Below are 25,723 nucleotides of genomic sequence, written 5' to 3' on the forward strand. Positions count from 1 at the left end.
CTAAATAGTTATTATCAGAATAAATAACTGATCCTTAAAGTGTAGACCTTCCTTGGGAAGCTGCCCTGCCCACCTGTCCTTCCTCCTCCTCTTAATTTTGAAGGCTCCCAAGCATTCTGACAGCTAGGTCCCCACTTTGGGTTCTGTTCCTGTGTTGCCTGTCCCGGACAGTGACCAAATTCAAGGGGAAACTCCTACATCTGGGGACTGCTCCAGAATTCCTGCCTTGGTCCTGCCCTCTCACTGACAGTCTCCTCGCTGCTCCCTGCATCTCCTCTGCCGGAGCTGTCCAGGAAGGGGATTTTGGACCCAAAAGAGCCGGAATGAAAGGGGTGTGAGCACTTAATCTGAAAATTACACCACCATACTGTGGGGTAAGGGCCAAAAAAAGGCGACACGGAAAGCCTGTCCGGTAGAAACACCACCTGAATTTACCTCCTCCCTTTCCACCCCCCAAAACCCAGTTACTAACCAATAAAGCTAAGAAAAACCCCTTGAAAACTTTTTCAAACCGGAAGAAAAGGTCTTCTTCCCAGCCCGAGGGTCTCTCGGGGTACGGGCTAGAGTTTGCAGCCCTGAAAGGGCTCCCGGGGAGTGGGGTGGGGCGCGGGCGAGGGGTGCAGGGGCGGAGTACCTTCAATGGACAGGAACTGGCAAAGAGTTTCAAAATAGCCGAGTGCTCTTCCCCACGCCCTCCGGGACCCGGGCGCTAGGACCAGGGTTCCCCGGAGAGAAAGTAGCCCCCAATTCGGGCCTAAAAGGAAACTTTCTGGGCCGCGGCTGCACCTGACTCCTCACCACCCCTCCACTCCACCCCACGCCCGCCAGGCCGCCCGCCCCGCCCCGGCCAGGCCGCCTGGAGCGCGGAGGAGGGGGGGATAAATAAATTCAAGTATTACCGGAATCCGGGGGGCGTCTCTACTGCCGGAGCCCCGGGAGAAGGGTAGTCGGGTGCCCATTCCCCACCCCTAGGCCCTGACGCCCCAGTCCCGGCAGCCCGGGCCTGCCGCCCTGCGGGAAAGCCTCGGGCCAGCGCGGGATTCGGCCCCGCAGAGCTGCCGTCCCGCCTGGGGACCCCAGGAGACCCGAGGGGGCGCGCGGAGGCCTGGGGTGCGGGGGCAGGGCTCGGCTGCTGCGGGGCCTGCCGGCCCGAGGCCTAACCGGCGCCCCCGGCCCGCCGCGCTCCCCCACCCGGCCCGCGCAGGCCGCGCCGCTCGCCCCACTCCAGCTCGGGCCGGATCCCTGGCCGCCCGCCGTCGCTGCCCGCGGGCGCCCCCGAGGACCCTAGCCCCCAGGCTTCCGCCACCCCGGCGCCGGCCCCACTCACCCTTTCATTCTCCGCCCTGGGCCTGGCGTGGGCCGGCGAATCCCCGGCCTCACGTAAGCGCGCTCGCCGCCCGCCCTGCCTGCGCAGCTCAGCCCGCCGCCCTACGGGAGCCCGGGGATGTGGGCCGGGCCTGGGGCCGCCTCTGCTTACCTTTCAGCTGCTTTTTTTTTTTTCCTCCTTCCCCCCTTTTCCCTCCGCTGGGCTGACAGATCAGAGTGAGAGGCGCTGGCAATGGACTAGGAAGCTCGGCTGCAGCTGCTACTGCACCCCCCTGGGCTCCAGCGAGAGCCTTTCTCTGTCAAACAAGAGGGGTGAGGATCATATTTTTATTTTGGAAACTAAAAAGTGCTCCCAGGGTCGGTGATTATTAAGGGGAAATCCCTGAATATACTCTCCAGCCAAGAAGGCAGGGCTGCCGGGGCTGCACAAGAAGAGGCAGCAGCCTCCTACAGCACCACTACAGGCACTGCGAGGACATAACACCAGAGCAACTCCTCTGCCCTCCGAAACGACAACTTTCCTACCATCTTGGAGGCAGAGGAAAGGGGGGCCGGGGGAAAAAGTGCACCCGCTCCCGATAAAGTAGAAATTTTTACTTCTCATCTCTGGGAAAATGTCCACACCTGCCGTCTACACAGGCGCTTAGGGGCAAAAGCAGGGAAGAAACTGTGGGTGCATGGGAAACGTTTTCATTTGCTCCAGAGGGAAAAATGTTTCTGCATCTTCTGATGGAAAGAAATCTTTACAAGGCACAGGTTTTCCGGTGATTATTGTTTTCTATTTTCTATTTAATTTTTCCAGTGTTAATGACAGCGGTACTTTAATTTTTTTTTTTTCAGGCCAATAATGATTTTTCTCCATTATAGGTCTAAGTTCTGTGTCTGGTGGTCAGTCTATAAATTTATACTTCAAGAGACTGTATAGTCGCTTCATTTATTTGTCTGTTATGGTATTTATAAATATTTACATGTTCCCATATATTGTATATTAAAACTTGTGTTATATTACTCTTAAACTGAGATTGCTGTCTGACAAGTCTACAGGGATGTCTTTTGTCTCCTTCTCTCAAAGCAATGTAAATAAAAACCTATGTACTGTCCAGAAAGGCACGATACAGTGTTTCATTATCCACAGTACAAATCAAGGCAGGTATCACTGAGGAGGTTAAAGGCAGCCCCAGTGTATAAGGACCACCTTTGTGGAAATAATCCTACTTCTATTGTGTGAAGAAAGGTTACGATAAAACTGGATACATATTTTTAAAAACAGCTTTAGGTGTTCTGTTAAGTAAGATTGTTTATTAAGAATTATAGCCAAGCATTTATTTATTCAGTTCTTTAAATTCTACATCTTTGGTGCATTACCAATGTTGCTGTTTCCTGTGGCATGCAATTGAGAAGTGTGTCTTATTTTTGTTACAGCTGAAATGTTAGTCCAGAACTTCCAATGTGCTGCTAACCTGTATGAGTGACTTTTCAAATATTGCAGTCATAAATTTATTTCTTTTAATGAGAAAAGTTTAGCAGATAAATGGGATCAAAGTTAATGTTGAGGTTGTACCCAGATACAGGGAGAAGGGTGCCGTTCACTTGCATCAATTCCAATAGAACTTTTATTGGACAAGAATGAATTGTAGAGACATTTTTCAATTTTTGGAAAGAGGAAAGAAAATAATAATAGAAAATGATAGCTCAAGAGGCTAAGGCGCTAATCACATACGCCAGAGCTGGCAGGTTCGAATCTGGCCAGGGCCTGCCAAACTATGACAACTACAACCAAAAATTAGTCAGGCATTATGGCAGGCGCCAGTAGTCCCAGCTACTCAGGAGGGTGAGGCAAGAGAATCGCTTAAGCCCAGGAGTTGGAGGTTGCTGTGAGCTGTGACATCAGAGCACTCTACCCAGTCTCAAAAAAAAAGAAAGAACGAAAATGACTAGACTTTCTTCTTCTATGTTCTACAGGGAATGATGGACTGAATCTTGTACTAAAAGTTATTTTTCTGAGACTTATGTTGTACTAAAAGTTATTTTCTGATGGTTATGCTGACCCAGCAGAAATGAATTTGTAATATTAGTGCCTTGAAGCGGTAAAATATTTAGTTTTTTTTTTCATTTAAAATGCATTACAGGTGGCGCCTGTGGCTCAGTCGGTAAGGCGCCGGCCCCATATACCAAGGGTGACGGGTTCAAACCTGGCCCCGGCCAAACTGCAACCAAAAAATAGCCGGGCGTTGTGGCGTGCGCCTGTAGTCCCAGCTACTTGGGAGGCTGAGGCAAGAGAATCGCTTAAGCCCAGGAGTTGGAGGTTGCTGTGAGCTGTGTGAGGCCACGGCACTCTACCGAGGGCCATAAAGTGAGACTGTCTCTACAAAAAAAATAAAATAAAATAAAAAGCATTACAAAGCGTTTAGAAATAATTGATGACTTCACTTAAAAATGTCCGTTTTTTCAGCTTTCATTTAGAAATTGTCATAATTTAAAATTGAGTTTAGATATTGCCTATGTCAGTTTTTTTTAACTTGCATGCTAAACCCATCTTTATCATCTAACTTAAATACAGTACCTGAATATTCTGATTTTTTTTTTTTTTTGTAAGAGACAAAGTAGCTCTGTTGCTCAGGCTAGAGTGCAGGGGCATGATCATAGCTCATTGACTGCAGCCTTGAACTTCTAGGTTCAAGCAATCCTCCCGTCTCTTAAGTAGCTTGGACCACAGTTTTGAACTACCACACCCAGCTAATTTTTTAAAAAATGTTTGTAGAGGGTGGCGCCTGTGGCTCAAGGAGTAGGGCGCTGGTCCCATAGGCCAGAGGAGGTGGGTTCAAACCTAGCCCTGGCCAAAAACCAAAAAAAAAAAGTTTGTAGAGCAGGGGTCTCACTATTTTGCTTAGGCTGGTCTTGAACTCCCGGCTTCAAGTATCTTCCTGCCTCCCTCTTCCAGAACGCTGGTATTACAAGCACAAGCTATCACCTGTGATACCATCCGGATTTCCTTTGTGGTTTTTTTCCTCTCTCTTTGGTGGAAAAAACCTAAAGTAATTAAAATAAAATTAACTGATTCTTATCATCTTGGAAGTCTCAGTTGTGAAGTTATGTTCTATTTACAATATTTTTTCTAACATTTGGAATTCAAATACATTGGTCATAATAAGGAAGTTACTGCCCTCAAGGCAGACCTCTAGTGGACTTGAAAAACATGTTTTCTAACAATTTGCTTTTCCTTCTATGACATGACTTTATAGCTATGCTTAAAGTTTTTCAAGAAATTAAAATGTGTTTGCAGTAAGGTGGCTACACCCTTTTTTGTAATCCGTCTTGTGACCACAGAATGTGTTTGCATGATGTCTATTAGGGATAGGGCTATACTATACAATCTTAGCATTTCAGTGCTTTTCTCTTTACAAAGCTTGTCTTGTAGATGGCTGTAATCCATGATGTTTATCCATCAACTATGCCAGATAGCCAAGACTTGACGATTATAGCTCAACCAAGAAAAAATTCTCACTGAATTTGCTATATCGGTGAATGTAATTGGTCTGGGCTTGTATCAGTTGGTAATTGAACTAATTTCAGATGCTACTGGTATGTCTGATGCCAAGAAACTGTAAATTCCAGCCTGAGCAAAAGCAAGACCCCCGTCTCTACTAAAAATAGAAAACCTAGCCTGGGTGTCATGACTACCCATCTCGCTTTTTAATATTTCTTTTTTTGGAGACATAGCTTCAAGCTGTCGCCCTGGGTAGAGTGCTGTGGCATTACAGCCCCCAGCAACCTCAAACTCCTGGGCTTAAGCGATTCTTTTGCCTCAGCCTGCCAAGTAGCTGGGACTACAGGCGCCTGCCACAATGCCCAGCTATTTTTTGGTTGTAGTCGTTGTTTGGCAGGTCCAGGCTGGATTCAAACTCACCAGCTCTGGTGTATGTGGCTGGTGCCTTAGCCGCTTGAGCTAAAGGTGCCGCTTTTTAATATTTCTAAAGGCAGACTCCAGGGGCAGCGCCTGTGGCTCAAAGGAGTAGGGCACTGGCCCCAAATGGGAGGTGGCGGGTTCAAACCCAGCCCTGGCCAAAAACTGCAAAAAAAAAAAAGGCAGACTCCAAAGTCATGCCTAGAGTCCCTAGCTAGTATTTAAAGTCCTTGGACAGGGTAGAAATGCGGCATATACATAGCCTGAAAGTTTTCAGAAACCACACCATTATCATGGCTATACGCGTATACATAGCCTGAAAGTTTTCAGAAACCACACCATTATCATGGCTATATACAAATTTTTTTCACTTTAACCATTTCTGTTTTGGGAACATTGGTTGGCAATGTTTCTACCTAAAACAGAGGTTTTGTTTCATTGTGATTACTACGCCCTGCAAGGAAGAATTTCAGTATTTTCTGAGTATTGTAGCATATTGGGCAGGTATTTACATCATAGCATTAAATTGAGTAAGAAATTTCTATAATAAAGACTCAACTGTATTTGGATTCAGTCGATTAAAAATAAAACTCAGCTCAGTGCCCGTAGCTTAGTGATTAGGGCGCCAGCCACATATACCAAGGCTGGCGGGTTCGAACCCAGCCCGGGCCTGCTAAACAGACAATGATAATTATAGCAACAAAAAAAATAGGTGGGCATTGTGGCGGGCATCTGTACTCACAGCTACTTGGGAAGCTGAGGCAAGAGAATCGCTTAAGCCCAAGAGTTTGAGGTTGCTGTGAGCTGTGACACCAGGGCACTCTACCAAGGGTGAAATAGTAAGACTACCTCAATAAATAAATAAGTAATAAATGTTTAAAAAGGCTCAACTATAGTCTAAATAAACATGAGCATTGATCAGGTAATCTCTCAAGTTCTAACATCTAACTCAGGCACTAACCCAAGGGCACTCAGATCTGGCAACTATTATCTGGTTACATTCCAGAAACCAAGAAAGCTTTTTGTTTTTTTGTTTTTGTTATTAAATCCCCATAAGGCCAAAAGGTATCCTCCGGGAACCAGATGGTCAGTGGCAGCAGCAAGCACAAGGCACGTCTCTGGTGTCACTGCACTGCCTGCTCATCATGCTACAGACAGGTGACTACAGAAGGTACCACATGGTAGTCTAGCTATAGGCATTCCTGGGCCATTACGCTGACCCCTGACCTTAAGAAAAGGAAAACAAGTCTCGGACTGAACTCATGCTTGAAGTAATGATTAATAAAAAGAAACACCACAAAGCAGTATTAAAGATTGGATTTGGGTGGAATTAGAAGTGATAGTCAACATTTTCTATAATTTGTTTTTGTTTGGTTTTTTTTTTGCAGCTTTTGGCCGGGTCTGGCTTTGAACCCGCCACCTGCCATATATGGGGCTGGCACCCTACTCCTTTGAGCCACAGGCGCTGCTCATTTCTATAATTTATTTAAAAAAAAAAAACAACTCTCCCAAAGGTGGTGTTTAACTAAAACATTGAAGTAAGGAGAGAAAGCCATAGGGACCTCAGAATAATAGAGGTTAACACAAAGGTGAGAATGTTCATTTCTGCTACATTCCTATTTAAGCAAACTTGTAAACCTACTGGGAACTTAACCACTATTTCCATGGGAAAATAAATTCCAGATTCCAAACAACTAATTTACAGTGATATCCTAGAACACAGACAGCCCAGTAATAAGTTTGGGCCTCTGATACTATAACATGTTTGTAGTTACAGGCTGCCAGAATTCAATAGTAAGAGTAGGAAAATAAGGGAGACATCTTTTTATTCAAATAAAAAGGAGTAACTGTTAACAGAACCCCAATAACTTGGGAGGCTAAGGCAAGAAAATCTCTTTTAAGTCCAAGAGTTTGAGGTTGCTATGTGCTGTGACACTACAGTACTCTACCGAGGGCAACGTAGTGAGACTATGTCTCAAAAATAAATTAAAAAACAGAACCCCAATAGCCTGATTTTAACTCAAGGAAGATTATCAAAGATATTAAATGATGAAATCAGTTGTAATACACCAGAAAGGAAGAAAAGACCTCAGTCAGAAACTGAAATGTATACTCTTTACTCTGTATACATTAGAGTTTCTGTTGTATGCATGCCCAGGTGCCATATGATCCTATGATAGGTATTTGCATTTTGTTTTATTCATAAGGAAAAAAACAGAAATGGGGGGTAGGGAGTATCAGACCTCATCCTTCTATAGGCCAGTGCTCTTTCTGTCCCACACAGCTAGCCATAGCCATTCTTGTTTTGATGACTCCTCAGCCCTGCCAATTAAATCCCTCTGTGTTTCAACCCCTTGCTCAAAATCTTGTCCGTGAAGGCTTCTGATGCCATCCTGAGTCTACAGTGACCTTACGTTGACGCTTGAGTTGTTCTAGAGTTTTTGTTGACCCCCACCACACACATATGCAATAGGGGCTCTAGTGGTTAACAGCTAATCCCTGTTTAATACCTCAATCCCACCTGCCTTAGAAACTTGGCTCCACCATTTTCCCATTGTGTGACACTCTCCAGCGCCAGAAAACTCCTTGTCTTAATCTGTTTAGTGCTACAATAACAGAATAGCACTGACCAAATAATTTTTTTTCTTTTAAGTCAGGGTCTGACTTTGTCACCCTTGATAGAATGCCGAGGCATCATAGCTCACAGCAACCTCAAATTCTCGGGCTCAAGAGATTCTCTTGCCCGAGCCTCCTGAATAGATGGGACTACAGGTGCCTGCCATAACGCCCAGCTATTTTTAGAGACGAGGACTCAGTCTTGCTTGGGCTGGTCTCGAACCTGTGAGCTCAGGCAATTCAACTGCCTCAGCCTCCCAGACTGCTAGGATTACAGGCTGAGCCACCATGCCCAGCCAGAATGGATAATTTTTGTATTTTTTTTTTTGAGACAGAGTCTCACTTTGTTACCCTTGGTAGAGTGCCGTGGCATGATAGCTCACAGCACCCTCAAACTCCTGGGCTCAAGCAATTCTCTTGCAGCCTCCCGAGTAGCTGGGGCTACAGTTCCCACAACAACACCCAGCTATTTTTAGAGATGGGGTTTCAGTCTTGCTCAGGCTAGTCTCAAACCCGTGAGCTCAGACAATCCACCCACCTTGGCCTCCCAGAGTGCTAGGATTACAAGTCCGTGAGCCACCACACCTGGCCAGACTGGATAATTTTGTTGTTGTTGTTTTATTTTTTTGAGACAGAGCCTCAAGCTGTCACCCTGGGTAGAGTGCTGTGACATCACAGCTCACAGCAACCTCCAACTCCTGGGCTCAAGTAATTCTCCTGCTTCTGCCTCCCAAGTAGCTGGGACTACAGGTGCCTGCCACAAGGCCCGGCTATTTTTTGGTTGCAGACATCATTGTTTGGTGGCCGGGGCTGGATTCGAACCTACGACCTTAGGTGTATGGATAATTTTTAAAGAACAAAAATTTATTCCTGAATCACTTAAGCCCAGGAGTTTCAGGTTGCAAAATGGGACTCATATATATATATATATTTTTTTTTTTTTGGCCGGGGCTGGGTTTGAACCCGCCACCTCCGGCATATGGGACCAGCGCCCTACTCCTTGAGCCACAGGCGCCGCCCAAATATATATATATTTTTATATTATATATATATATATATATTCTTTGCAGTTCTGGAGTCCAAAAGGATGGCATAGACATCTGGTGAGGACCTTCCTACTGTTTATCCCAAGATGGAAGGTGGAAGATCAAGAAAGCACACACATGCAATGGAGAGGGAGCAAGAGCCCTCAGGACTTAAATCACCTCTTAAAGATCCCACCTTTCAACATTGTTATACTGGGGATTGACTTTCCAACACGTAAACTTTGGGGGACACATTAAACGATACCCCTCCTTAACCTCTCAGTTTCCTCGTAAAATTAGAGATAATAATACTTGCCTCATTTGTGGTATTAAGGCACAAGACTGGGGCTCCAGTACATAATAAGTGCTAAGTGAAGGTCAACTGCACTTATTGGTTGTTTGCCAGCAAACACCTACAGGCAGGAAGGACCAATCAAGGTCAGGAAGTACTGTTTTGTTTTGGAGCACAACTCAGATAGCAGATGATGTAGCAGCACTAGTCACAAGTTGAATTTAACACAGAAAGGTAAAAGGCCGGGCATTGTGGTTCATGGCTTTAATCCTAGCACTCTTGAGAGGCCGAAGCAGGTGGATTGTCTGAGCTCACATGTTCAAGACCAGCCTGAGCAAGAGCGAGACCCCATCTCTAAAAAATAGCCGGGCATTGGGAGGCGCCTGTGGCTCAGTCGGTAAGGCGCCGGCCCCATATACCGAGGGTGGCGGGTTCAAACCCGGCCCCAGCCAAACTGCAACCAAAAAATAGCCGGGCGTTGTGGCGGGCGCCTGTAGTCCCAGCTACTCGGGAGGCTGAGGCAAGAGAATCGCTTCAGCCCAAGAGTTGGAGGTTGCTGTGAGCTGTGTGAGGCCACGGCACTCTACTGAGGGCCATAAAGTGAGACTCTGTCTCTACAAAAAAAAAAAAAAAATACCCGGGCATTGTAGTGGGCACCTATAGTTCCAGCTGCTTAGGAGGCTGAGGCAAGTGAATCACTTGAGCCCAGGAGTTTGAGGTTAGAAGACCTCTGATTGTAGCATAACAAATGTCTATATTAAAACAGAAACAGGGCGGCACCTGTGGCTCAAGGAGTAGGGCGCCGGTCCCATATGCCGGAGGTGGCGGGTTCAAACCCAGCCCCGGCCAAAAACCAAAAAAAAAAAAAAAAAAAAAACAGAAACAGTAGGGCAGCACCTGTGGCTCAAAGGAGTAGGGCACTGGTCTCATATACCAGAGATGGTGGGTTCAAATCCGGCCCCAGCCAGAAACTGCAAAAAAAAAACAAAACCCAGAAACAGTCCTTAGGTTTTTTCCCATATATTTGTTAAACCCTAGATAGATAATTTTAAGTTTAGCTGAGGTTTTGGTGCTCTTCAGATTCAATCAAAATCTTAAGATAAAAAATGGGGTACAGGGCGGTGCCTGTGGCTCAGTGAGTAGGGCGCCGGCCCCATATGCCGAGGGTGGCGGGTTCAAACCCAGCCCCGGCCAAACTGCAACAAAAAAATAGCCAGGCGTTGTGGCGGGCGCCTGTAGTCCCAGCTGCTCAGGAGGCTGAGGCAAGAGAATCGCATAAGCCCAAGAGTTGGGGGTTGCTGTGAGCCGTGTGACGCCACGGCACTCTACCCGAGGGCGGTACAGTGAGACTCTGTCTCTATAAAAAAAAAAAAAAAAATGGGGTATAGAGGCTGTGTGCATAGGCTCACGCCTGTAATCCTAGCACTCTGGGAAGCAGAGACCAGTGGATTGCTTGAGCTCAGGAGTTGGAGACCAGCTTGAGCAAGAACGAGACCCCATCTCTACTAAAAATAAAAGTATTAACCATGTGTTTGTGGCAGGCACCTGTAGTCCCAGCTAGTCAGGAGGCTGAAGCAAGAGGATTGCTTGAAACCAAGAGTTTCAAGCCTGTGAGCTACCAGCTCTATCCAGAGCAACATAATGAGACTTCATCTCAAAAAAATAAAGAAAGAGGGCGGCGCCTGTGGCTCAGTCGGTAAGGCGCCGGCCCCATATACCGAGGGTGGCGGGTTCAAACCCGGCCCGGCTGAACTGCAACCAAAAAATAGCCAGGTGTTGTGGCAGGCGCCTGTAGTCCCAGCTGCTCCGGAGGCTGAGGCAAGAGAATCGCTTAAGCCTAGGAGTTGGAGGTTTCTGTGAGCTGTGTGAGGCCACGGCACTCTACCGAGGGCCATAAAGTGAGACTGTCTCTAAAAAAAAATAAATAAAAATAAAGAAAGAAAATGATTACAGGGGCCTTCTTATTTGGGTGTACTTTGTGATTCAGTGGCAAGAGACCTCAACTCTGGCATAGTGTTTGAAACTTGGGTAATTGAAGAAACCAATTTAGCAGATTATGACCTATTGAAAGGAATGGTATAAAATATCCAGACCAGGCGAGGTGGCTCACGCCTGTAATCCCAGCACCCTGGGTGGCCGAGGCAGGTGGATTGCCTGAACTTACGGGTTCAAGACCAGCCTGAGCAAGAGTGAGACCCTGTCTCTAAAAATAGCCAGGCATTGTGGCAGCTACCTGTAGTCCCAGCTACTTGGGAGGTGGAGACAAGAGAATCACTTCATCCCAGGAGTTTGAGGTTGCTATGAGCTGTGATACCAGTGCATTCTACTGAGAGCAACAAATGAGAATGATTCTCAAAAAATAAAATAAAATACCCAAAGTCATTGTGATCAAAGCATTATTTCATGAAGCAGTTCTCTTTAGTCACAAAGTATGTATGTGTGTTTTTATGCTGGATGGAATCAAAAAGTTGAAAAGCTGCCACTGTATATGGGTGAAATTTGTAGCATCTTGCAGTGGTTAAGTAGTAAGCAGGATGTAGTCTTTGTCCTTGACAATATAGGTCTGAACTGGCCTGGTTTTAGACTATAGGAATTTCGGGGTCTGAGAGGAACTTGATGTTACTGAGCTTAAAAATATGAAGCTTTCAGGCGGCACCTGTGGCTCAGTGAGTAGGGCACCAGCCCTATATACTGAGGGTGGTGGGTTCAAATCCGGCCCCAGCCAAACTGCAACAAAAAAATAGCCAGGCGTTGTGGTGGGTGCCTGTAGTCCCAACTACTCCGGAGGCTGAGGCTAGAGAAATCGCCTACGCCCAGGAGTTGGAGGTTGCTGTGAGCTGTGTGATGCCATGGCACTCTACTGAGGGCAATAAAGTGAGACTCTGTCTCTACAAAAAAAAAAATTAAGCTTCCTACTTTTTTTTTTCCAACTGCTAGCCACGCTAAACATATCCATATCCATGGGAAATTTTCTGGCTATTCAGAATGTGTCAATAGCATATCTCAACAAAATATCTCATCAAGGCTCAGCCCCTGTAGCTCAGCAGCTAGAGTGCCAGCCACATACACCAGAACTGGCAGGTTTGAATCCAGCCCGGGCCTGCCAAACAACAATGACAACTACAACCAGAAAATAGCCTGGTGTTGTGGCGGACGCCTGTGAGAATCACTTAACCCCAAGAGTTTAAGGTTGCTGTGAGCTATGATGCCATGGCACTCTGCCCAGGGTGACAGCTTGAGACTTTGTCTCAAAAAAAAAAAAAAAAAACTCATCAAAAAGTAGCTTGTCTATGCAATTTAGATTGCCCAACTTCAAAGATGCAAAGGAAAGGCAGAGAAAATCCATAGGACCATTGTGTGGTCAAAGGATGAATGTGGTGGGTGAACTGACTCATTCTGGTAGTCCTAGCACTCTGCTAGGCCAAAGCAGGGAGATCCTTTGAGGTAAGGTGTTTGAGATCAGCCTGAGCAAGAGTGAGGCCCAGTCTCTCTAAAAATAGAAAAATTGGCGGGTGTCATGGCTGGTGCCTGTAGTCCTAACTGCTTGGGAGGCTGAGGCAGGAGGATCACTTGAGTCCAGGAGTTTGAGGTTGCTGTGAGCTAGGCTGATGCCACTGCATTCTTGCCTGGGCAACAGAGTAAGACTCTTTCGAAAGAAGGAAGAAAGGGAGGAAGGGAGGGAGCAGGGAAAGAAGAAAAGAATGGAAAGAAGGAAAAGAAAGAAAGAAAAGAAAAAGCAAGTATTTTTTTCACACAGCAAGTTCTGAACATATAGAGCTTATTTCAAAAATGCCAAAGATGAAATCTGTTTCAAAGGTTAACTGTTTAACAGTTGAAAATGAAAAACTAGGCTCGGTGCCTGTAGCTCAGGCAGCTAGGGCGCCAGGCACATACTCTGGAGCTGGCAAGTTCAAATCCAACCTGGGTCAAAAAATAGCTGGACATTATGGCAGGCATGTGTAGTCCCAGCTGCTTGGGAGGCTGAGGCAAGAGAATTGCTTGGGCCCAGGAGTTTGAGGTTGCTGTGAGCTATCACGTCACGGCACTCTACCCAGGGTGACAGCTTGAGACTGTCTCAAAAAAAGAAAAAAGGCTCGGCGCCTGTGGCTCAAGTGGCTAAGGAGCCAGCCACATACACCTGAGCTAGCGGGTTCGAATCCAGCCCAGGCCCGCCAAACAACAATGACAGCTGCAACCAAAAAATAGCCAGGCCTTGTGGCGGGCACCTGTAGTCCCAGCTACTTGGGAGGTGGAGGCAGGAGAATCACTTGAGCCCAGGAGTTGGAGGTTGCTGTGGAGCTGTGATGCCACGGCACTCTACCCAGGACAATAGCTCCCATGTTAGGCAGTGTAGGGAAGTGAAAGAAAATATTAATAAATACATAATTGTGTTTGAGGAGGTTACAGTCTAGTTTCAAAGATAAATAACATCTAGGTGGCACAACCAGGGGCTCACAGTAGGGAACAGGAAGGGCAGAATGAGGAGAGAAGCCTGGCAGCAGCAAACCTGGGCCTCAGGCTCCAGCTCAGTACCTGAGTGACCCTGGGCTGCTCTCAGAATTTTCAGTTCATTGGCCCCTCCTGAAAACCTGTAACAGTGCCTGTGTAGATTAAATAAGATACCTGAAAATCTCTATCAGAGGTTCCTGGTCCACAGAATATTATACATCATTGTCTGTTGACTCTAAAAAGAGAGAATTATTATTTCTGTGGGGCAGAGGAAATGGTATAACAGGCAGGAGAGAGCAGGTCTTCTCTGCTATTCAATAGAAGGTGCATGCAGGGAGATGGTAGAAAATAGAGAGTAGGACCTAATCCAGAGGACTTTGAAGGGCCAGCGGAAAAGTTCAAAGAGGTGGGGTGTGGGGGCTCATGCCTATAATCCCAGCACTTCAGGAGGCCAAGGTCAAAGAATCACTTGAGTCCAGCCCAGTAGTTTGAGACTAGCCTGAGCAACATAGCTCGATCTTATAAAAGTAAGACACAGAGAGAGAGAAACCAAAGTTAAAAAAGTAAAACTACAGGGCAGTGCCTGTGGCTCAAAGGAGTAGGGCACCGGCCCCATATGCCAGAGGTGGCGGGTTCAAACCCGGCCCTTGCCAAAAAATGCAAACAAAAAAAAAAAGTAAAAATACAAGTTTTAGTCTATTCTGTATGTCACTTAGCATCTAGAACAGTGCCTGGTACAAAATACACACCATTACATTCACTGAGTTAATGAATATTTAAGATTTTTAATTATGGAGAAGTACAGGGTGTCCATAAAATTTGTGTGCAATTTAAAATACAGTATTTTTTTTCTTTTTTCGTAGAGACAGAGTCTCGCTGTACCGCCCTCAGATAGAGTGCCATGGCATCACACGGCTCACAGCAACCTCTAACTCTTGGGCTTACGCGATTCTCTTGCCTCAGCCTCCCGAACAGCTGGGACTACAGGCGCCCGCCACAACGCCCGGCTATTGTTTTTTTTTTTTTGTTGCAGTTTGGCCGGGGCTGGGTTTGAACCCGCCACCCTCGGCATATGGGGCCGGCGCCTTACCAAATGAGCCACAGGCGCTGCCCTCCTTTTTCTTTTTGTAGAGACAGAGTCTCACTTTATGGCCCTCGGTAGAGTGCCATGGCGTCACACAGCTCACAGCAACTTCCAACTCCTGGGCTTAGGTGATTCTCTTGCCTCAGCCTCCTGATTAGCTGTGACTACAGGCGCCCGCCACAACACCCAGCTAGTTTTTTGTTGCCGTTCGGCTGGGGCCAGGTTTGAACCCACCACCCTCGGTATATGGGGCCAGTGCCCTACCCACTGAGCCACAGGCGCCACCCTTAAAATACAGTATTTAAAATTGCACACAAACTTTATGCACACACTGTATGATACCTTTGAGTATTTCATAAATTAAGATATGGCTTTTAGATAGGTTAAATGAGAAAAGCTCTAAGGAAACAGGACTGGACTTTTTTTTTTCTTTTTTGAGACAGAGTCTCACTATGTCACCCTTGGTAGAGTGCTGTAGCGTCACAGCTCACAGCAACCTCAAACTCTTGGGCTTAAGTGATTCTCTTGCCTCTGCCTTCCAAGTAGCTGGGACTACAGGCGCCCGCCACAAAGCCTGGCTATTTTTTTGTTGTAGTTGTCATTGTTGCTTAGCAGGCCCTGGCCAGGTTTGAACCTCCCCGCCCCCATCTATGTGGCTGGTGCCCTAACCACTGAGTTACGGGCACCAAGCCAAGCATAGACTTCCTTATCAATCTTCCTAAAAAAACTCCAAGTTGATCAGCAAAACATCTGTACCATTCTAATTATTTCAATAACCCTCAAACATTATATTCCAATTGGCCATATTATAGTCTAGTTAAAAAACTGGGTGTGATGTAAGTATTCTACTTTTTATTTTGTCTTAGCATATTATGTTGTATTATTCTTTATTGCTAAAAATACTTAAAATATATGTATATTCTGAGCTATTTTTTTTTTGTTTTTTTTGTAGAGACAGTCTCACTTTATGGCCCTCGGTAGAGTGCCATGGCATCACACAGCTCACAGCAACCTCCAACTCCTGGGCTTAAGTGATTCTCTTGCCTCAGCCTCCCGAGTAGCTAGGACTACAGGCGCCTGCCACAACGCCCGGCTATTTTTTGGTTGCAGTTCGGCTGGGGCAGGGTTTGAACCCGCCACCCTCGGTATATGGGGCCGGCGCCTTACCGACTGAGCCACAGGCGCCGCCCCTATTCTGAGCTATTTTTAAGTAACTAACTCTATAGGTCAAAAAATAATAGAATGTAAGAGAATCACCTGTAGTAAAAAGCAGACATGAAAGAGAGAAAAAAATATAGCTGCCATCATAACCCTTTGTGTGAAAACGCAAACTTATCTGAACAAATATCTTTGATTATTCCCTTTCCTCATTTTGTAGGACGATCAGCTATACCTATACCATCAGCTCCTCTGGGTAACTTGGCAGCTGTTAATTGACTAACATTGTTCCCTCATTTTGCTGCCACCAAAGATGGTTCTAGGACATAAGAATAAGACTTCTAAAAATAGCTTTCAAAAAATAAATAAATAAATAAAAATAATTTTCATAGGCTTGGTGCCTGTAGCTCAGCGGCTAGGGTGCCAGCTATGTACACCAGGGCTGGTGGGTTCGAACCCCGCCTGAGCCTGCCAAACAATAATGACAACTATAACAAAAAAAAATAGCCAGGCATTGGGCGGCGCCTGTGGCTCAGTCGGTAGGGCGCCGGCCCCATATACCGAGGGTGGTGGGTTCAAACCCAGCCCCGGCTGAACTGCAACCAAAAAATAGCCGGGCGTTGTGGCGGGCGCCTGTAGTCCCAGCTACTCGTGAGGCTGAGGGAAGAGAATCACTTAAGCCCAGGAGTTGGAGGTTGCTGTGAGCTGTATGAGGCCACGGCACTCTACCAAGGGCCATAAAGTGAGACTCTGTCTCTACAAAAAAAAAAAAAAAAAAAAATAGCCGGGCATTGCAGCAGGCACCTGTAGTCCCAGCTACTTGGGAGGCTGAGGCAAAAGAATTGCTTAAGCCCAAGAGTTTGAGGCTGCTGTGAGCTGTGATGCCATAGCACTCTACCGAGGGCGACATACCATGTTTCCCCGAAAATAAAACATCCTCCGAAAATAAGACCTACCTACAGGTTTCCTTCTGGGTGAAATATAAGGCATCCCCCCGAAAATAAGGCCCCACCAGGCTCTGTCTCGGAATGAAAATTAATTTACCGTAAACTGGTTGCTAGGGCTGCCCTGACTGGCGGCTGGCAACCAGTGACATTTCGCGGAGTCCTGACTTCACTGCTGTTTGGAGGCGAGGAGAGGTCAGAGTGAGCAGTGAGCGCGGGCGGGAGAGAGGAGGAGACTTTCGCAGATGCGTGTAGAAGAACAGGAGGATCAGAGCAGACGGGTCGCAGAGAACAATAAATGTGTACCGTATTCTTCTTCATGGAAAAATAAGACATCCCCTGAAAATAAGACCTAGCGTATCTTTGGGAGCAAAAATTAATATAAGACTCTGTCTTATTTTCGGGGAAACAGGGCTCTAAAAAAAAAAATAGCTTTCATAGCCGGCTGGGTGGCTCACGCCTGTAATCCTAGCACTCTGGGAAGCTGAGGCAGATGGTCTGCCTGAGCTCAAGACCAGCTTCAGCAAGATCAAGTCCCTGTCTCTAAGGATAGCTGGGGGTTGTGGCGGGTGCCTGTAGTCCCTGCTACTTGGGAGGCTGAGGCAAGAGAATCACATGAGCCGAAGACTTTAAGGTTGCTGTGAGCTATGACATTATGGTACTCTACCAAGGGTAAAAAAAATGAGACTCTGTCTCAAAAAGTAAAAATTAAGAAAAAATGGTTTTCATAATATGTTTGCTTTAAATCATAGAGAAAAAAAGCAAGAACCAATATTGACCAACTTGTACAAACTAAATATTTACATACTAACAAACCATTTTTGTTTTCTGTGATTTTTTACTAAGATATACCTAAATGTTTTAATTATATAAATTGAGAGCAATGAAGTAATTTAATGCCAACAGAACTTTTATTTCAAATAGGAAAAAAAGAATGGAGCATCTCAGTTTGTGGTAAGATGCACAGATGCTTCCTGTTGCCGTGTCCAGAATAATGTTAACATTAACCTCAGAGGAAGCCGTTAAGTTAGCCTTTAGCTATGGTCTCTCTCTATTGAGGAAGGAGGGAAGAATTATGTCACTTATAATTTATGAGCAGTGAACTTTGAGTACTTCATATAACAATCATTCACGACGTGAAAAATCATCATTTGATTCCTACAATGTGTGCCCATCTTTCTGAAAAGAAGCTAAGAAAAAAACTGTAGGGAAATATAGACTCCTGATACCATTCTTAGAAAGCCCACGTCAATACCCTATGCAGGCCATTTGTCATCTTTTTCTCTTAGAAGAGTTTCTATTTTCTGTGAATCACACTGTTGGAATATTGTTACTGAGTTTCTTTGTTGAGTTCAGAAAACTTGAAAAATGTTAATTTTCTAAAGCTGTGGGAAAGGATATTGCATATTTAATGATCTCAAAGGCTGAGCTGTTTCTCCTCACAAAACTTCTGACACCAAATGTGTGGACAGACAGTAGAGTGCTATAATGTCACAGCTCACAGCAACCTCCAGCTCTTGGACTTAGGAGATTCTCTTTTATCAGCCTCCCAAGTAGCTGGGACTACAGATGCCTGCCACAATGCCCAGCTATTTTTGGTTGCGGTTTGGCCGGTGCCAGGTTCAACCTGCCACCCTCGGTATATGGAGCCAGTGCTCTACTCACTGAGCCACAGGCGCTGCCCAGGATTCTTTTTTTTCTCACACCAACTAATTCTACAACTCTCTGGACATCAACGGGGTGTCCTGCAACTCAATCCAATTCGGATACTAACCACCTGAGTTGGCATCAGCCAGCAAAGGGCTGAGTCTCACAGACTGCCTTCACTTCAGATGTCAGTCACAAGTACTGGGTCTCCAGATTACCCACAGTTCTGTCTGACTTTGCTACAAAGTTAAGGGGTTCCCACAGCTCACAGAACTCAGGAGCATTCTTATTTTATTTATTTATTTATTTGAAGCAGAGTCTCACCCTGTCACTCTGGGTAGAGTCCCATGGCTTCATAGCTCACAGCTACCTCAAACTCTTGGGCTCAAGTGATCCCCTTGCCTCAGCCACCTGAGTAGCTGGGAGTACAGGTGTCTGCCACCACGTCAGGCCCATTTTTTCTATTTTTATTAATAGAGACAGGGGTCTAACTTTTGCTCAGGCAATCTACCCACGCAATCTACCCGCCTCAGCTTCCCAGAGTGCTAAGATTACAGGTGTGAGCCATGGCACCTGGCCCAAGGAGCACTCTTTTCTTACATCTACTGGTTTACTTTATTTATTTCTGAGACAGAGACTCACTTTGTAACCCTCGGTAGAGTGCCATGATGCCACAGCTCACAGCAACCTCAAACTCTTGGGCTCAAGCGATCCTCTTGCCTCAGCCTCCTGGGTAGCTGAGACTACAAGTACCTGCCACAATGCCTGGCTATTTTTAGAGGCGGCTCTCGTTCTAGCTCAGGCTGGTCATGAATATGGATTTATTTTAAAGGATACAATGCATAAACAGCCAAACAGAAGAGATGCATCAAGCAAGATATTGGTGGGGTATGGGAAGGGAATGTGGAGCTTCTACATCCTCTCTGGGCACATCACCCTCCTAGCACCTTGATGTGTTCACAACCCAGAAGCTCTCTGAACCCTGTCGTTAGGAGTTTTTAATGAAGATTTGTTCAGCTAGGCATGATTGATTGTTAACTAAACCTCTAACCCCTCTTCCTTCCCCAGAGAATAAAAGGATGGGGCTGAAATTTCCAGGCTTCTAATCAAGTTTTGGTCTTTCTAGTGGCCAACCCCCAGCCTAAAACCAATGGCCTGCCAAGAGACACCTCATTAAAACAAAATATGCTCCTATCACCCAAGAAATTCCATGGAACTTCCGAGCTCTGTGTCAGACACTGGAGAAAAAGACTGCATATCAAACAAAAGATGCTCCTGTCACCTATGTCACTATGGAAAGTACACGATTTTAGAAGCTCTGTGTCAAAAACCAGGGACAAAGACCAAATACATATTTTTATACCATACTATTTTACAATAAAAGCAAACATGAAAACAACAAAAAGCCTCCACAATGTAGAGGCGATCCTTGACTTATGAATGAGCCTACATTACAACAAACCTACTAAAGTTGAAAATATCGTGCATTGAAATTACATTAAATAGGCTGGGTGGGGTGGCTCACACCTGTAATCCTAGCATTCTAGGTGGCCAAGGAGGGTGGATTGCTTGAGCTCACAAGTTCAAGACCAGCCTGAGCAAACTGAGACCTTGTCTCTACTAAAAATAGAGAAAACTGAGGCAAGAGGATTGCTTGAGCCCAACAGTTGGAGGTTGCTGTGAGCTGTGACTCCATGGCACTCTACCCAGGGCAACAGCTTGAGACTGTCTCAAAAAAAAAAAAAAAAAGCACATTACAAACACTTCATCTGAACAATGGGAAAAAACAAGTCCTAAAAAGTGAGTAAGATTACATAGACTAGCCCAAATCTAGACAGAAATAACTCCAGGTGTTTTTTGCTGTCATTTTGTTAAGTACAGACTTACTCAGATTTCACATTTCCCACAATGTCCTTTTTCTTTTCTTTTTTTTTTGAGACAGAGCCTCAAGCTGTCTCCCTGGGTAGAATGCCGTGGCATCACAGCTCACAGCAACCTCAAACTCCTGGGCTTAAGCGATTCTCTTGCCTCAGCCTCCCAAGCAGCTGGGACTACAGGTACCACCGCTTTCTTGTGATTAAATGGGTAATGCATTTGGGCAAGAATCTCAGACATGATTTCCTGTGAGGGAGTACCTGATGTCTATATGTATTATTACTGCTTGTATAGTTTTCTATTGCTGCCACAACAAATTATCACAAATGTAGCAACTTAAAACATTTATTATTTCATATTAGTATTTCCATAGGTTAGATACAGATTAATGAGAGTATTAATTTCCATTTGCTGTCCTGACAAATTGCCTCAAATTTAGTAGCTTACAACAACAAAAATATATTATCTCACAATTCTAGAGAAAATCCAAATGGTTTATAACAGGCTAAAATTAAGATGTCAGCAGGGTGGCATTCCTTCTGGAGGCTTTGGGGGGTAATCCAATCCCTTGCTTTTCCCAGCTTCCAAAAGCTACCTGAACTCCTTGGCTTGTCATCCCTTTCTGTATCTTTAAAGCCCACAGCATAGAATCTTCTAATCTTCCTCTGACTCTAATCCTCCTGTGTTGCTTTTATAAGGATCCTTCTGATTACATTGCCCCCCCCCCCAAATTCCAGGATTATCTCCCATTTTAAGATCCTTAGTTAAATCACATCTACAAAATCCCTTTTGCCATGTAAGAGAACATATTCACAGGGTCAAGGGATAGGACATGGACAGCTTTGGGAATGATTTTTCTGCCTACCTCATGAATATTTGGGCTAATGAATAATCAGTCCACATAAATCAGGCAAAAGGAAAATACCCTTACTATAACGTTACTTTTTCTTCTTAGCCCAGCAAGTAGCTTTTTAAAAAACTGCAATAGGCTGAGCTTGGTGGCTCATGCCTGTAATCCCAAGTGGCTGGGACTATAGGGCTGGCCACAATGCCCGGCTATTTTTTGGTTGTAGTTGTCGTTGTTTGGCAGGCCCAGCTGGATTCGAATGTTGCGACCGCATAAATTATCACGAGAGACACGGATTGACAATACACATTGCAAAAGGTAAGGCTACTCCCACATGCAGGATAGCCCCGAGCACTTCTCGCAGATGCCAGGAGAATGTCTTGTTCTCAGTAATTCCTCAGATGAGTTATGATATTGGTGGCTGTTGTAGTATGATGTTTAATCCTCTATATTTGAACCCGCCAGCTGCAGTGTATTTGGCTGGCACCCTAGCTGCTTGAGCTAAAGGCGCGAAGCCATAACATACACTTTTTTTTTCTTATTGTTGGGGATTCACTGAGGGTACAAGAAACCAGGTTACACTGATTGCGTTTGTTAGGTAAAGTCCCTCTTGCAATCATGTCTTGCCCCCAAAAGGTGTGGCACACACCAAGGCCCCACCCCCCTCCCTCCTTCCCTCTCTCTGCTCTTCCTTTCCCTACCCCTCCCTCCTTCTTTCTCTCTCTGCTCTCCCCTTCCCTCACCCCTACCATGTCCTTAATTGTCCTCACATCAAAATTGAGTACATAGGATTCATGCTTCTCCATTCTTGTGATGCTTTACAAGAATAATGTGGTCCACTTCCATCCAGGTTAATACAAAGGATGTAAAGTCTCCATTTTTTTTTTTTTGTAGAGACAGAGTTTCACTTTATTGCCCTCAGTAGAGTGCCGTGGCCTCACACAGCTCACAGCAACCTCCAACTCCTGGGCTTAGGCGATTCTCCTGCCTCAGCCTCCCGAGTAGCTGGGACTACAGGCGCCTGCCACAACGCCCAGCTATTTTTTGGTTGCAGTTTGGCTGGGGCTGGGTTTGAACCCACCACCCTCGGTATATGGGGCCAGCACCCTGCTCACTGAGCCACAGGCGCCGCCCAAGTCTCCATTTTTTTAATGGCTGAATTGTATTCCATGGTATACATATACCACAGCTTGTTAATCCATTCCTGGGTTGGTGGGCATTTAGGCTGTTTCCACATTTTGGCGATTGTAAATTGAGCTGCAAAAAATAGTCTAGTGCAAGTGTCCTTATGATAAAAGGATTTTTTTTTTTTTTTTGTAGAGACAGAGTCTCACTGTACTGCCCTCGGGTAGAGTGCCGTGGCGTCACACGGCTCACAGCAACCTCCAGCTCTTGGGCTTAAGCGATTCTCTTGCCTCAGCCTCCCGAGTAGCTGGGACTACAGGCGCCCACCACAACGCCCGGCTATTTTTTTGTTGCAGTTTGGCCGGGGCTGGGTTTGAACCCGCCACCCTCGGCAAATGGGGCCGGCGCCCTACTTACTGAGCCACAGGCGCCGCCCGATAAAAGGATTTTTTTCCTTCTGAGTAGATGCTCAGTAATGGGATTGCAGGATCAAATGGGAGGTCTAGCTTGAGTACTTTGAGGTTTCTCCATAACATATACTTTTCAATGTAAGTTATTTAAAAATGTTAAGCTATCAGAATGTCGTCTTAAATCAATGTTGACAGTCTACCTGTAAACATTCAGTGGTGAGAAACACAAGAACATTTTAAGTGGAAGATACTTGGTTTTGAGATCCTTGTTTTCTTTTGTTTTGTTTTTTTCTTTTTCTTTTTGACAGAATTCTTTGTTGCCCTCAGTAGAGTGCCATAGAATCCTAACTCACAGCAACCTCAAACTCTTAGGCTCAAGCAATTCTCTTGCCTCAGACTCCCAAGTAGCTGAGAGTACAGGAGTCTGCCACAACACCCAGCTATCTTTTAGAGACAAGGTTTCGCTGTGGCTCAGGCTGGTCTCGAACCTATGAGCTCAGACAATCCACCTGCCTCAGCCTCCCAGAGTACTAGGATTACAGGCATGAGCCATGGCGCCCGGCTATTCCAAGATTTTTCCAGAATGCCTTCTTCACTTAAAGGAACATGACCATGAGCTTTTACAGACTTTCTCATTGGTGACTCCATCATTGCTTAGCATATCAGGATTCCATCAGCCAGGTTATTCCCTTCTACACATATATTTCTTCTATTTGGGAGCTCTTCTTCGGTCTTTTATTCTCTAGCAACATCTAAAGAATGTTTATGCTTATGATAACCTTAATATTTAGTATTTTTTTTGCAGTTTTTGGCCAAGGCTGGGTTTGAACCCACCACCTCTGGCATATGGGGCTGGCGCCCTACTCCTTTGAGCCACAGGCGCCGCCCTTAATATTTAGTATTATGACACTAATATGTGCCCATAATACAGACTGAGCACTATTCACTTACACCCTAAACAAGGTATCCTTTAGAGAATTTCAAGTTGTTCAACACATACTGCCTAGAGGACAGCCCAAAGATTCTGGATCAACTTAGCTGTATAACACCTCTGTTCCACTTGAACGCAGTGTTCTTTCACCAACAACCCTATGAAGTCTGCACATATTCACTGAAGAGTACTGAGTAAAATACAAACCTAGGTATATGTCCCCTTGAGGTCGGCATAGTGCTAAGGAATGAAGAAGGTAGAGAGGAATAGAAAGTTTGTATTAAATTCTAACACTCTGGGCAAGAATTTACACAATCTCATACAACTGGGAGTTTTATGCAAAGTACAGAACCTCTATCGTTGACCGCCTTCCTACATTAACCACCTCCCTTAAGTTGACCTAATTTTCATAGACCAGACATGTACCACATGTACATAATCAGTACAACAGGCCTAGTTCCTAATGTAGACTACCTCTATATGTCGACTGTTTGTTACAGCCCCTTGGGCGGTCAACTTATACAAGTTCTACTGTATCTAAATCAAAGCACACAGTTTCATGATGTACCACTAAAGAGGAGAAAATAAATAGTTCTGAAAAAGCTACTACATGTGACAAATGTTGTACAACTTTTAAAGATAAAGTATTAATGAGCTATTACAACTCCAAAAATCTTACCCTGGCCAGGCAAAGTGGCTCACACCTGTAATCTTAGCACTCTAGGAGGCTGAGATAGGTAGACTGCTTGAGCTCAGGAGTTGGTGACCACCTAAGAAAGAGCAGGACACTATCTCTACTAAAAATAGAAAAATTAGTCAGGTGTTATGGCAGGTACTTGTTGTACCAGCAACTTGGGAGGCTAAGGGAAAAGGAGCGCTTCAGTCCAAGAGTTTGCGGTTTTTGTGAGCTATGATTAGGCCACAGCACTCAACCCAAGGTGACAGAGCAAGACTGTCTCAAAAATAAATAAATAGAAATAAAATTAAAATCTTATCCTATGTTTTATCAAAAAATGGCATCCTACAGCAAGGCTAAGAATTTAGTGAAAGCAAAAGGAAATAAGGCTTACAAAACAAAAAAATTTTGAAAACAGATTTAAAAGAAAACTTAATCTACCTTATGATAGGTTAACTATAAAATTTTTACTTCTTTTTTGTTTTGACATTTGAAAATTATGAAAGCAGGTAATTTTGTCTTCTACTACTGAAATACTTTATTTAACACTATAGATGGTGTTAATATAATGAATACAGAACATCACTGAGAATCTTTCCTTTTTTTTTGTAGAGACAGTCTCACTGTACAGCCCTCGGTAGAGTGCCGTGGCGTCACACGGCTCACAGCAACCTCTAACTCTTGGGCTTATACGATTCTCTTGCCTCAGCCTCCCGAGTATCTGGGACTACAGGCGCCCACCACAATGCCCGGCTATTTTTTTGTTGCAGTTTAGCCGGGGCTGGGTTTGAACCCGCCACCCTCGGCATATGGGGCCGGCGCCCTACTCACTGAGCCACAGGCACCGCCCATCACTGAGAATCTTAATTATACCTCTTGAGACCTCCCGCATTCTACGAGTGTGTGTAAATGCATAATCTATTATACAAAGAAAAATAGCCACATGAATCACCATGATACTATAAAAGAAAATTTAAGAGAAAACAAAAAATGTGTTAACCATTAAACTTCAATATTATAATGATTCTCAGAAGTAACAATCTATGTAGAATCTGTATTAATGAAAAGGAATTACGTGTAGCGCTTAAAAATAATGGAGTTTGGGCGGCGCCTGTGGCTCAGTGAGTAGGGCGCCGGTCCCATATGCCGGAGGTGGCGGGTTCAAACCCAGCCCCGGCCAAAAACCACAAAAAAAAAAAATAATAATGGAGTTTGAAGTAAAAGAGAATTAGACTTAAATCTGTAACTCTTGCTGTGCAGCCTTGGGAAAGCTACTTAACATACCTGAGGTTCAGTTTCTTCAGCTATGAAATGAGATAATACTACTATCTCATAGAGTTGCAGCCAGGACAAAAGAAGATAATACATGGAAAATTAAGTGCCTCACACAAAAAGCGGAATAATCATTAGCTAA

At 45.0% G+C, this 25,723-nt stretch overlaps 1 protein-coding gene and 1 long non-coding RNA gene across 5 annotated transcripts in view; one reads left to right on the forward strand and one right to left on the reverse strand.

Moving 5' to 3' along the window:
- Positions 1 to 1,762, reverse strand: part of INO80D (INO80 complex subunit D) — a 91,151-nt gene extending 89,389 nt beyond the window's left edge. For both annotated transcript variants that reach the window (XM_053597815.1, XM_053597813.1), the window contains exon 1: positions 1,478 to 1,762. The gene's annotated coding sequence lies outside the window, so the exon portion shown is untranslated. The remainder of the gene's footprint in view (positions 1 to 1,477) is intronic.
- LOC128590502 (uncharacterized) lies at positions 222 to 25,406 on the forward strand. Of its 3 annotated transcripts, none has more exons than XR_008381288.1 (4): positions 222 to 374; positions 1,537 to 2,090; positions 20,388 to 22,483; positions 22,755 to 25,406. It is a non-coding gene; the product is annotated as an uncharacterized LOC128590502 (long non-coding RNA). The 3 variants fall into 3 exon arrangements; XR_008381287.1 differs by lacking the exon at positions 222 to 374 and adding an exon at positions 997 to 1,380; XR_008381286.1 differs by lacking the exon at positions 222 to 374 and having other exon boundaries at positions 998 to 2,090.
- The last annotated feature ends 317 nt before the right edge of the window (positions 25,407 to 25,723 follow it).

This window comes from Nycticebus coucang, chromosome 7 (genome assembly GCF_027406575.1).
Source record: "Nycticebus coucang isolate mNycCou1 chromosome 7, mNycCou1.pri, whole genome shotgun sequence".
Taxonomy (NCBI): Eukaryota; Metazoa; Chordata; class Mammalia; order Primates; family Lorisidae; genus Nycticebus; species Nycticebus coucang.